The 13,481-nt window shown below is 37.6% G+C and overlaps 2 protein-coding genes across 4 annotated transcripts in view; one reads left to right on the top strand and one right to left on the bottom strand.

Annotated features, from left to right (window-relative positions):
• Cmss1 (cms1 ribosomal small subunit homolog) overlaps positions 1–13,481 on the bottom strand; it is a 330,405-nt gene that overhangs the window by 115,946 nt on the left and 200,978 nt on the right. The gene's annotated exons all lie outside the window — the stretch shown is intronic.
• The window catches only part of Filip1l (filamin A interacting protein 1 like), a 271,668-nt gene that overhangs the window by 62,873 nt on the left and 195,314 nt on the right, over positions 1–13,481 (top strand). The gene's annotated exons all lie outside the window — the stretch shown is intronic.

The following is a 13,481-nucleotide window of genomic DNA, read 5'->3' as shown; positions in this document are numbered from 1 at the left end:
ACGTTTATGAAACTGTAGAGCAAGCAGGGGCTGCTCTGCCTGAAACCAAACATCTCATATGGGGCCAGATCCTGTGGCCTTGGATTTCAACCAACTGAGCTAACTGGTAACAGATAACCGATGGCACATTCCCTGCTCACAGGCCAACAGACTTTCACAGGGACCTATCATGAGAACTTTAACAAGATGCAGAACACAAAATACATTTTATCATTCCCAAGAACATGTGATATTTCAGAGTTTGAAGAAACTGTAGCAACTCTGTCCAATCTCACTTATAAGTAGATTCTACAGCTGGAGTGGTCTAGGCATTAGTGGTCTTTTCTCTCGATGATGTAATGAGTATCCGAAACTGAAATGACTATGATTGAAGGAGCTCAGATCTAGAAATCAAGTCATCTTTCTTTAAGGAAACACCTCACTGCATTACTGGCTTCCTCTATAAACATTATACTCTCAGAGAACCTAGTCACAGATTATTAGAGCTATAAGAATCTTTAGAGCTACCAAGCCCCCTGGAGGGTCAAAGAAGCCTGGTGATGTGCAAAGCAAAATGTTGGCTCTGCTAGCACCAGAGCTTCTCTGGCTCTAGCTCCGGCTTTCTAAAACCATCTGCCACCCTAAGCTATCAATAATCTGTTCTCTTTATAAAGCTATCCCAAAGTCACAGAACAAATAACTTGCCTATTTAATTTTATTTTTTAATGATCTGGAACTGCCACACAGTTGAATGGTGGTCCAAAGCAATAAAACTTTTGTTTACAGCTACTTATTAACTCAATGTTCACTGTGTTGATTATATCATGACACACTTGTTAATAGTAAGCAGATAAAGCCAGTAAATGCTAAAAGTACTTCTCACCTAGATGCTAAAATATTGATGATATCTCTATTTAACTTAACTAGAACAGGTTATGAACTTTTGTTTCCTTTGTATCAGCAGGTAGTAAGCATTCAGTAGCTGTGATTCATTTACTAAATTACTGGCACAGCACTGACTTTTTTGTAAGTATGTGAGTTTCAAAAAAAAAGCCTCCCATATAAATTTTAAAAATAGATGTGAGGTCTGAAAAATTGACAATATTTATGGGAGGATGTACTGGAGATTTGTTGGTTCATCAGCTGGACATAAGAGAAAATCATGGAGCTGAAGGTCAGTCTAGGTTCCTGTCTAGGTCTTGCAACAATCCAGAGGCAATAATTCTTGGTATCCTAAAACCTTTCTATTAAAGATCCTTGTATACCATCCTAGCATGCATAAAGAAATGAAACCTGTTTTTCAGTGTCTTACATCTTCAACTAAATCAATCAGGATCTCCTTGTTTGAATGCCTAAGACAAACCTAGGGTTTTACACACAGGGTGTCCAAGATATAATCGATCCCAGCAAAAAAATGTAGAGATAATCTTTAGAGTCCTTGAAGGTAGTTATGAAAAACCTAATATTCATAGAGTGGAAGGGTAAAGTCATTTAACATAAAACAATAAAGAATGTACAATATTTAAAACATCCTGAAATATTAAGGCTAGCATTTTGTTACATAACTCTCTTTTCTAAATTACTGGAATAATCACAAAAATTATCCTTTTCTCAAGAGTGTCTGAGGACTAAAGAATTGGGAAAGGAAGAGATTAAAAAGTAAATGTGAGGACTAGGGTTGTAGCTCAGTGGTAGAAGGCTTGCCTAGCATGTGTGAGGCACTGGGTTTGGTTCTCAGCACCATAAATAAATAAATAAATACAACAAAAATTTCATTAACAACTAATAAAAATATTTAAAAATGTAAATGTGGAAATAAACACATCAAAATGTTGGCTGTAGTTATATCTAGGTGGCAAAGTTAAGGGTAATTTATATCTTTGAAGAATTTTTTTTCTTTTAAATATTTATTTATTTTGTTTTAGTTGTATACAATATGTTTACTTTGTTTATTTATTTTTATGTGGTGGTGAGGATGGAACCCAGGGCCTCGCATGCTAGGTGAGTGCCCTACTGCTGAACCACAATCATAGCCCCCTAATTTATATCTTTTCTTTGCATTTTATGTATTTTGTATATTCTTGCATTGAACGTGTTACTCTTATAATAAGAAAAAAACCCCAATAAACTTTAAAGGTGAAGATGGGGTCTTTAGTATTTACAAGTATGCGAGGGGAGACAAATTAGTCTTTTTCTAGCATCAGATGGTGACTGTTACAACATGATGATACTTTCTGTGAATTTGCAAAAAGAGCATGTGGCCATATGGATCATCCAGTGAATACAATTTTCCATGGGCAGGATGGGCTCTGTGTGCCAATGATTTTCAGGATAATGGAGAACTAAGAGGGTGTTTAATGATGCTGAAAATTCTGAGGAGAGCTAGAAAATTCTTGTTCAGGATGTTGGGGTTAGTGCTTGAGATGACAGTTCTCTACTGAAACCCTGTAGGTACTAAAAGAAATCAATAAGAATAGGACAAGGAAATCTTGGAGACCCTGAATTGAAACAGGAGCTGGTCAGAGATGTTCTGAAGGGCCAATCCATGAGTACATTGGTAAGAATTTGAGGCAGGTCATGTCCAGAAAGACAGTACTAACCTGAAGTCAAAAACTGGAAATGGAACCACCTTTTGACCCAGCTATCCTACTCCTCGGTCTATATCCAAAGGACTTAAAAACAGCATACTACAGGGACACAGCCACATTAATGTTTATTGCAGCACAATTCACAATTGCTAAACTGTGGATCCATCCTAGATGCCTTCAGTAGATGAATGGATAAAGAAAATATGGTATATATACACAATGGAATATTATTCAGCAATAACAGAATAAAATCATGGTATTTGCAGGTAAATGAATGGAGTTGGAAAATATAATGCTAAGTGAAGTTATTCAATCCCCCAAAACCAAATGCTGAATGTTTTCTCTGATGTAAGGAGGCTAAATCATAGTGAGAATGGGAGGGGGAGCATGAGAAGATTAGAGGAACTCTAGCTAGGACAAAGGGGAGGGAGAGGGCAACGGGTATAAACAAGATGGTGGAATGAGATGGACATCATTATCCTAAGTACATGTAGGAAGACACAAATGGTGTGAATATACTTTGTATACAACCAGAGATATGAAAAACTGTGTTCTATATGTGTAATATGAATTGTAATGCATTCTGCTGTCCTATACAACAAATTAGTATAAAAAATAAAAAAAAAATATTGGGTTCAGCATGGAAGCAAGAAGGGCCAAAAGAGGTTTGTCACAGCTAGGAGAGGGCATTCCAAAGTTTCTAGAAGGGCTTGTGCAGTGATTAATGAAAACTGAGATTAACAGAGTAACGTGAGACTATATTCAAAATTATGTCACACTTTTGAACACTTCCGTTCTTACATTTGAACTCAACTATTAACACAGAGATGGTGAGAGAAAGGGGATGAAGCTATGGACCCCAGAGGCACTGTATTCAAAAGATGTGCATCTTGACCTTGAGCTTAAGGATATTGGTGGAAATCTTCAAAGGAAGGGCAGTGCAGTGCAGTCTAGAGTAAGGGAGACCAGTGATCTGTGCTCATTTTCTGTAGGATATTTAGTATGGTTTTTCTGAGTCACACCAGCAAGAATGTTTAGATTGACTTCCTAAGTCTTGGACCACGAGTAGACATGTCAATAGGAACCAGGCAGGTAATAACATAAATTAATTGGCCCATGGTGCAGGAAAGAGCATATGCTCTGAGAGAACAACCACTTTATAGCTCTGGCCCGCTTCAGGATTGTGGGCTTCAAGTTGTTAGATCTGAGTTTTCAAGAAAAGCCAGATATCTGTTTCTTTGTGAATTCTACTATTATTAGCAAGTTATTTAATTTCTTTTGAAAAACAAAAAACATCATGAAAGTCAAAGAAAACACATCTAGGAGGAATGTGGTACCTGGCTAGTCTGTGACATTTGATCCCCTTTCAGTAAAACTGCAACTTTGGTTAAGGAAGAGATTTAAATATCACTACAGACTATCTTGAAAGTGTTCAAGTGTTGGACCTTTGGCCAGCCTTTAGAATACTAGGGAAGCTCAAGTGGTAAAAGAATCTGAGAAAATGTAGCTCTTCACAAATAGTGCCTTGGGGAGAATTTTGCACACATGTAAGTAAGCCTAATATCCAGATGTACAAAGAACAAAGTATAGAATTTGAGAAGTGTGGGCCAGAGTTAATGCTTGAAAACACTTGGATGTAATTTACTTTGATTCTAATAGGAAGTTGCACATAAAAACTGAAGAAGAAAACCTGGCCCCAAGGGGCAATTACATGAAATGATACATACTTAGCAAGTGCTATGGTTGTGACTAAAGAATTGATTAGTTAGGGTTTCTGTGGCTTTGGAAAGCCTTCCAGGTAAGAAAGATATTAACAGTGAAAACAAATATCCATACTCCAACTGGGTGGAAACTTCAAAGATGCTTTATTTGAGACAAGTTGAACAGAATACTCAAGTGTAGACCCCTAAATGCTTAGGGAAGTGAGAGAACGGAGCAAGATTCTTACCCGTATATCATGTATCCACCCGCTTCCCATTTATGCACTGGAAATCTGTGAATGTGAATCTATTTGAAAAAAGGGTCTTTGCAGATGTGATCAAGTTAACATGAGGTGGGCCCCAATCCAATGATTGGTGTCCTTATAAGAAGACAGAGCTTTGGACACAGAGACACACTGAAAGCAGACAACTACTTAAAGAGAAAGACAGATTTTGACATTATTTTGCCATAAGCCTAGACCACTGGCAACCACCACAGAAGACATTCCTCCAGCCTTTGGAGGAAGCATAGCCCTGACTGGCACTCTTGATTTCATACTTCTGGCCTCCAAAAAAAGTCAGGGAAAAAATTATGTTGTTACAAGCCACCCAGTTTATAGTAATTTGTTAGAGAAGCCCTAGGAATCTGTCTTTTCAAGCCACGTCTGGGGTAGGAGACTTTCTATGATGATTATACAATGACTTACAATTATATCTTAAATTAGAGTAATATATAGGGTATAAGCTATAAAGGCACAGGAAGCATAATCATCAGAACATGAACACTCTTGATTCCGGAAAGAAGAAAACTGTGGAATGCTATGGTTTGAATGTGTCTCTCAAAGTTAATGTGTTGGACACTTAATCCCCAGTGCAACAATTTTGGAAGGTATTTGCTTAATGAAGTGCTGAGGTTATAGAGACTCTGTTCTCATGAATGGCTTGATGTCATCTTCTTATTCTTGCTCTTTTCCCTTTTGCCATGGGATGATACCACACAAAGGCCCTCACCAGATGCTGGCCCGTTGAGTCCAACCTCCACTGTAAGAAGTACATCTATCCTTTATAATCTACCCAGTTTCCAGATCTTTTAGAGAAACACAAACTAAAGCAAGGAGTAAAAAAGACAGGTAACCAAATGGAGAGCAGGAAAACTCTAGTGGTATTATATGCAGTATTTATCCCACAGTGGACCTAGATTTCATTTTATTTAAGGGAAATTATACATCTCAGATTTTAGGAAATTTAATCATCCTACCCTTGCCCAGCTTAGTTTCCTTTTGAGAAAAAAAAATAAGCCTTATAAAATAACTATAAGGCATTTTAGGATTTTTACATATCTAGATCAAATATGAATTGTCTCAACATATGCAGAAGGTTTTCCTCATATAATCTATACTCAACAGGTTTACCTGAGGGTTGTCCTTCCATTTTACTTTCATAAAAATTTAAAATAATTCTTTTTAAAACTACATTGTAGAAAGAAATATTGCATTTATTTAACCAGGGATTCTCACTGTTAACACCTTCTCCTCAGCTGGCTTCGCTCTTGCCTTCCTTCCTTTCTTTTTGGTAGGTGGAATTTGAAAGGGGGTTTCCCCTATTTTACCTTTTTAGCAGGAAGCAGCTGGGTGTGATATAGATGTTCCAATTCAAATGAAAACACATGGAAGGGAATACAAAAAGAAAAAGAAAAATGGAGGCAGACCTCATGGACCATTGATGTTTTATTCAGCATCAGAGGGGCACATCTCAGGGACAAAATGGCTGTGGGCCACTATGAGCCTTAGGAGAGCCAGGTCATGGGAGGAGTTTTGATGGAGGGATCATTTAGTTCAGGGTGGGAGGGCAGGTAGGTAACCATATCCAGTTCTGAACCCAGAGTCACTCTACATTTGAGCTATACCCTCAGCCCTTTTTATTTTTTATTTTGAGACAAGGTCTTACTAAGTTGCCAAAGCTGGCCTCAAACTTGCCATCCTCCTGATTCAGATTTTCAGTGAGTCTATTCTTGGCCTCTTATCTTCATGTCTCAGACCCTCCTTCCTATACCAGTCTAGAAATTCTATTCTAAGAACAAAGGAGGACAGCCTTCATTAGTCTTACTTAGAAGTTCAGTTAATAAAGCCACAATTATAACACAAATGGTGCCATAATACTCATCCTCCAACTGAGTACACTCAGGGAACACACACACAGACACACACACACACACACACACACACACACACACACAATCACTATCAGCACCACCTAGATGTTGGAACAAAAGCTGACCTTGCAATTTTGATGCAGAGAAGTGATTCTCTCATAAATGTGCCATTCACTAGGAAGGAAATTGCTCTGATGGTGTATGTCTATTCATCTAAAACTCCAATAGAGTTTGTTACTACTGCTATAGCATGTGTATGTCATACTCAATTACATGCCAAGAAAAGCTTGGGCATATCTCCTTATGAAAAGTGGGTCTCATGGTGTCTTGGCCAGCTCTGAGGAAGATCAACTCTCAGACCACTAATTATGTTCACTTATAAAATAACTATAAGATATTTTAGGATTGTCTAACTAACACATGATAAACACATGTCATAACATGTTATGGATCACTTCAGGACAAAATGGAAAGTTGTATGTACTTTCTGTTTAACACATATAATACTTATTATTTATACTATATGTATAAAACATAGAATACATTTCACCCTATGAATACAAAATTAAACATTAATAAATGTATGTATATAAAAGTATATGTATATAAAACTTTACATAAGTTATATATTTATAATATATAAGATAAAATAGATTTTTTTTTAGAAATAAGCCATTTGTTTTTCTTATTAAACCTTAAAATAAAATTATTTACTATTCTTTTTTTCAAGCTTTTGGATTAGTTTAGTTGCCTAGCATATAATGAAGTATCAAAATGAATTTAACAAAGTGCAACAAAACAGTGAAAGGTACGGAAAATAACCTCCAGTGAGAAAAGCAGAATAATGGGCCCCAGGAAACTTCCCTATCTACAACTGTTCTCCTACCTGCCCTCCTGCCCTGCTCTAAATGAGCCCACCACCAGCTGAAGGACAAAATTCCTCCTATGACCTGGCCCTGCGAAACCTATAAAACTCAGACCCTTGTTGTTCCCCTTAAAAATGTGCCCTTCCATTGCTTAATAAAGCATCTCTGATCCCTTGAGGTCTGCCTCCTTTCTTTTTGTATTCTCTTTCATTTGCTTTCAAATAGAACATGGAAAAAAATGAAGAAGGTGGGGAGAATGTCATCTATTCAAATTTCCCATTTATGGAAAGAGTTCTATTGATCTCAACAATTATCTTTATAATACGAATAATATTCATGTGATGATTTAAAAGAAATTTACACTAATAAAACATTGCTTAAATGTGTTTTCTCTATTGAGGGTGGGCATAAAACAGTTTACAAGAAGAGACTTTGCTGCCTAAAACATGTGAAAACAACTAATTTGGTAGATAGCATTATAGAGCTACCTTTGGATCAAATTCTTACCCTAAAGATTTTCATCAAAAGGAGCTACTTCTGTACTCCCAAAGATGTCTTAGAGGCATCTTCCAGAGTCAAAGGTGACAATTTGATAAGACTTGAGAAATTTTCAGACTTGTATAAAAAGGAAAATCATATAAATGTTTAATTTGGATCTTACCATAGTTAGGTAAATGTTTCTTTTTAGAATTAAAACATATTTAAGGGCTGGGGTTGTGGCTCAGCGGTAGAGCGATTGCCTAGCATGACGTGTGAGGCAATGTGTTCGATCCTCAGCACCATATAAAAATAAATCAATAAAATGAAGGTTAAAAAAAGAGAACACAGTTATTAAAAAAATTTAAAATCAATTTTAAGAGATTTCACATAAATCTAAAAAAAAGTATGTTTTACTTTGCTATTGCACAAGATCTCTGTAAGTTGCCCATGTATTGAAAGTTGCTCAAGAAATGTTGGTAGATGCATGAACAAATAAAAACCCATTTGCTCTTTAACAATGACCTTAATAAGTTCATCCACAGGATAAGCCAAATAATTAAAAAAGCATGCTCCTTTGCATTCAGGTCATTGAAAGTTTATAGCTAATTAAGTGATTGATTTCTAACAACCATGAAAACATCTCTAGATTTACATTCCAATCACCATGAGTACCTCAACTAACTCTTTAACTCTACTGTACTGTTTATATTTTGGAAATGAGGTAAAGTAGATTAGTAAAAAGAAGAATCCCTCCTAAAAATATGACACTTTAGTAACTTATTAATCTCCTCTACAGCACTGAGTGACTAAAAAAAAAAAAAAGTCCTCCCCAAATTACTCTGCCCTCTTTGGTAAGTTCTGGAAAATTGTAGGGTTTCATGGGAATGTTAGGAAAACAACAGTCTAACCTCTGATCTTTGTTGGGTCTGCTTGAATCTCAAAAGAGGCAATATATTGAGTGGAACAAGAAAATTGGTTGCTACCACAATTTATAGTTGCCACTTTTCTATAATATATAAAAAAACCATGTGTTCCTAAAGGTCTAACTTCAAACACTGAGAAAACACACACACACACACACACATACACACACACACACACACACACACACACACACACACACAGGAAAGAGAACTATCTATCAATGTCAGAGGCAAATTTCTACAGTTCTTTCCAGTTAAATTTAGATATCAACTTTTTTTGGCATTAAAAAATCAATACTTTTAAAAATGTTATGCTCTTTTATTCTCTTGAAGATATAATCCAGTTAGGTTTGAAAATCGACTATGGTGTATGTGGTAACTTTCATTCCATGACATAAACAAAGTGCTTTTCAACAATTGTTCAACTCCATATTTAAGCAATTAGTGTAGATCATCATGTCAAGCCTTATACAATTCTGCACAACAGATTTTCTTTCAAGAGTAAAATATAATTTAAGAAGCTGAAAGTAAATTTAACTAGGAGAAAAACCTGGGCTAGACAGGAAATTCTGGAATCCCAGTCCTTGTCCATATATAGGAGCTGAGAGACAAAACCACCTGGACTTGATGGCTTCCTTCAGTTGAGGTGTCAATAAAGGAGAAAGGGTTCCTGATTTGTGTTTTGTTCTCTTCCTCTTCCTCCCTCCTCTATTTATTTATTTATTCATTCATTTATTTATGTTACTGAGGATTAAACCCAGGAGCACTCTGCCCTTGGGTCAAGCTAAGATGTTTTACACTTGTGATCCTCCTGCCTCAGCCTCCCAAGTAGCTGGGATTACAGGTAGGTACCACTATGCCTGACTTTGTTTTCATGCTCTAAATGACAGTAAGAATCATCTGGCACCTCCATCACCATGTGCAGTTTCTCACTTCACACCCCACAATGGCATGTGTCACAATAACTTTGCACCCACACATAAGGCTTCAGGGTGGCCCCTGACTGAAGTGGAGTGAGCTGTCTGAGTCAGCAGCTTGTCCTGGTTAGTCTCAGCTGCAGGAAAGAGCTAGCTTTATTCTTATTTCCTGCTCTCCCCCATCCTTCCCCCAACAAATGCTTCAGGCAGCTGGCACACTTGAGTGTCTGTAGTGCCCATGGCTCTGAGAGTTAGTGGGGAGTGGAGGGCTCTGGGATGAACAAGGGATCTGACTTCACTAATTGTTTTTCTGGTAAGATAGAGACAATGGCTGGGCCTGATCTCTCCTCTTCTGTGAGGGTAGTTTAGCAGTGCTTAGATCTTACATTTTGTGGAAAGCACTGGATAAGAATGTAGGAAGATGATGTAAGCAAAAGTGGATTTGGATGGTGGCTAGTTGGTCCATAGATCCCAGTTTACCTGAATCAGTCCCTTGTTATTGATTGAGATCCTTTTCATTCTCAAAAGCTGTGGCGACATGAAGCTAGATTTACATTGTAGGGGGGACATTTCTTCCTTTCATGAGTATGCTCTGCTCACTGTACAAAACTTAGCAGATCTACCTCTACGCACTAAATGCCTGCAGGACACGTCTACCGTATCATTTTGTGCCCACCCTGTCATTTTAACAATAATACAAATAATACAAATAATACAAATGCCCTCTCTCTTCTAAATGCCTTCTGAGGAGAGCAATAAGGCCTGATACAAAGCCACTGAAAGCTCTGTTAGTTAAGAAAAGAGGAAGCCAAGGCTGAGGCACTGTTTTTCACTACAGCACACTTTGCAGCAGGACGAAACTCAGCTGTAGCCTCATGTCCAACACCTGCAGCTGAATCACTGTTGTAAAGGCACAAACTGCAGAGAAAGAATTTACATGTGGTAATTCCAGTGTCTTGTTTGTACCACTTAATCATTCAAGTTGGCAGCTTTATAAACCTTGTTGGTTTTAGAGGTTGTTATTATTGTTGATGTTATTATTATTACTGATAATAATATAATAGTGGTATTTTAAAAGGAAGATCTGATGCTTTAGATTTTTAAACACATAAAAAGCTTAATGAGGGATTAACAATAATTAGCAACAATAATACAAATAAACATGCTTTCTTCAAAGAAATAATTTTTTTTTTGTTTTAAAAAGTGTTTAAAGGCAGTACTTTCAAACGAAAGCCAATAACAACACCTTACCTTCTATGATTCTTATTAGTTCACTTCTTTAATAGGATTTAATCCTGAAATAAGTCAGGGAGGTAGGCAGAGAAAATACTGTTATTCCTATTTATTGACAAGAAAATTAAATTAAAAAAACATTTAGCATCTAAAAAATGTGGTAAGGTATATGGTCTTCCAAACTTCAGGACAATATCCTTTACATTATATCTTGAAAAACCAAGTCAGGAACACTGTTGAGAGTTAATTATTGTAACTTACTTAAATGACAGGCTTTCTCCAGCATTTACAGGACATGCCTTTTCCTCTACCTAATTCCTCATGGTCATTTGTTCTGGCTTTGGGCAGCAGACCTGAACCCTGGAGAAAGGGATGGGGGTTCCTTACCAGTGCACTCACTGAGCACTGACTGTGTGGGCCCTGGCTGAGGCACTGGGGAGGCTAAGCTAACCAGACCTGGCCTTTTGCTTGAAGGGTTCAGGACATTTTGAGAGCACTCTTAGTACTGTCCTCCACGCTGTCAGTGGTGCTTCATTCTATTACCTAGAGCAGGGATGGTCAAATGTCTGAGTGTGGATGGTGGATTGTGCCCAGGCCAGGGTGTTCTTGCTGTAATACCCAAAGTGGCTGCACTTTTCCTAACTCTTCTCCCTGCAAAATCCTTAACAATCAATTTTAACAACCCCAAACTTTGGGGACATACAGGGAATTCTAGATTTATAAATCTTTGTATATAAAAGCTCTAGGAAAAAAAATATGCTGTGCCAGTTACAGTACTACTAGTAAACTACAAAAAGACTGTTTTCAATAACAGCTTTCAGAATTAGATGAATGATCTGATACCTTTAACGACATTGCCAATTCCCCTGTTTTAGACACATTTGAGGCAGAAGGAGTTGGCCATCTAGAATTAGGATCTTATACAACTCTGAAGTAGTTATCAGAGTCTAAATAGCTGGAATATCCTGTTCTGAGCAGTTTCAATATTCTAGAGATTAGACTGATTCATAGGGTTATCAGTGCCTTGGGAGATGTGACTGTCCTGTTACTGTACAGCCTTGGGGGGGGAAAAAATCAAGCCATTTTCATATTACAGTTCCTCATTATCCCCTTGTCTCTTCATTCCCTTTCCTTAAAAAATTAATGAATAAAGTAAGCATGTGGCAAATATGTTTTCATTTTTCTACCAAGAATGAAGATTTGACAGCTACTTCCCCTTCTCTTCTCTCATCCTCCCCAGCTCCACCTCCTCCCCTCCCCAAATGACCTCATCCCTATGCAGAAAGGACACCAGCTGCAGGGAGGATCTGCCTCCACCGAGTGGGATCATTATCATCATTAGTAATGCCAAGAAGCCCAGGCGGCCTTGCCCACATGTGCTCTGCGTTACAGCTCTGTGGTCTCCCATATTCATAATAAAGCTGCTGTCTGGAAATGTAAAAGCTCTGCCTTACTAAAAATAAGGTTGTAGGAAGAACATTTAGATATTTCTTAATGAATTAATCTGCATCGGCAAGTGCAGCAGCAGTGAGAAGAACTGGCTAAGATGATGATGAACCTGAGGGTATCCTTACAAATGATTCCAGTTTAATTGCTTTATTTAAGAAAAAATTGAAGACCCTTGATTTTTCAGGGGGAGAAAAACAGGACTTTGGTTGGAAGAGGAGAGCTACATGGAAAATAATAATTAGGGGAAAAAAAGTAACATAGTGCACAATGAAAGCTAATGACTCATTTTTATAGACATATTCTTAAAGATTCATGTTCATTCCTTAAGGCATTCATGATTCTCCACTCTCCTGTCAATCAGTACCAACTTGTTCCAGAGAATTAGGCTGAGATTTTACTACAAATAGTGATAATAACATTTTCCATATCCTGAGTGCCTCTGCTGAGCTGAACATTGAGTTATGTCTTATATACATGGCTCTCAATCCCCAAGCACAGACAGATCAATATTTCTGTTTTAAAGATGTGACAACCGAGGCTCAGAGGTGTCCTGAGCCCTCTTCCAGAGTCATACTCTCTTCCTAGGCAATCTCATCCATATTCACAGCTTTAAATATCATCTACAAGCCATTACCCAACTTACTTCTCCAGCCTAGACATATATTCTGAGCTCCAGATCTATTTTTACAATAACCTGCATGACATCTCCACTTGGATAAATCACAGCATCTCAGACCAAACATGTCCCAAACTGAACTTGGGATTTCCTGCTCCCCACCCAAGGCTAGGTTCTTTTCCAAAAGTTCTCACCTCAGGAAACAGCACTGTGTTCAGAAAACTGAAATTCATCAATGACAATCTCCTATTCTGCAATGCTACCAATTCAGAGACCCAACAACTACTGTCAATCTGTATATATATCTGTCTTGGATCCATCCTCTTCTCCATTGAACATCAATCACCTGAAAATTGGCACTAACATTCTCATTGGTTTTCTGCTTGTTCTCATCTAATCTACTGGGTCACAAGTCACAACAATTGGAATAATTTAAACACTATATGGTCACACTTTTACCCCATAAAAGTGTCTTTTAGTCAAGCATGGTGCATGCCTGTAGTACCAGCTATTTGGGAGGCTGAAGCTAAAGCAGGAGGATAACTTAAGCCAGTGATTTAAGAGACCAGCCTAGGCAA

Source organism: Urocitellus parryii, chromosome 2 (assembly GCF_045843805.1).
Source record: "Urocitellus parryii isolate mUroPar1 chromosome 2, mUroPar1.hap1, whole genome shotgun sequence".
Classification (NCBI taxonomy): domain Eukaryota; kingdom Metazoa; phylum Chordata; class Mammalia; order Rodentia; family Sciuridae; genus Urocitellus; species Urocitellus parryii.
The sequence above is the reverse complement of the archived record's forward strand: the minus strand, read 5'-3'. Positions and strand labels throughout refer to the sequence as shown.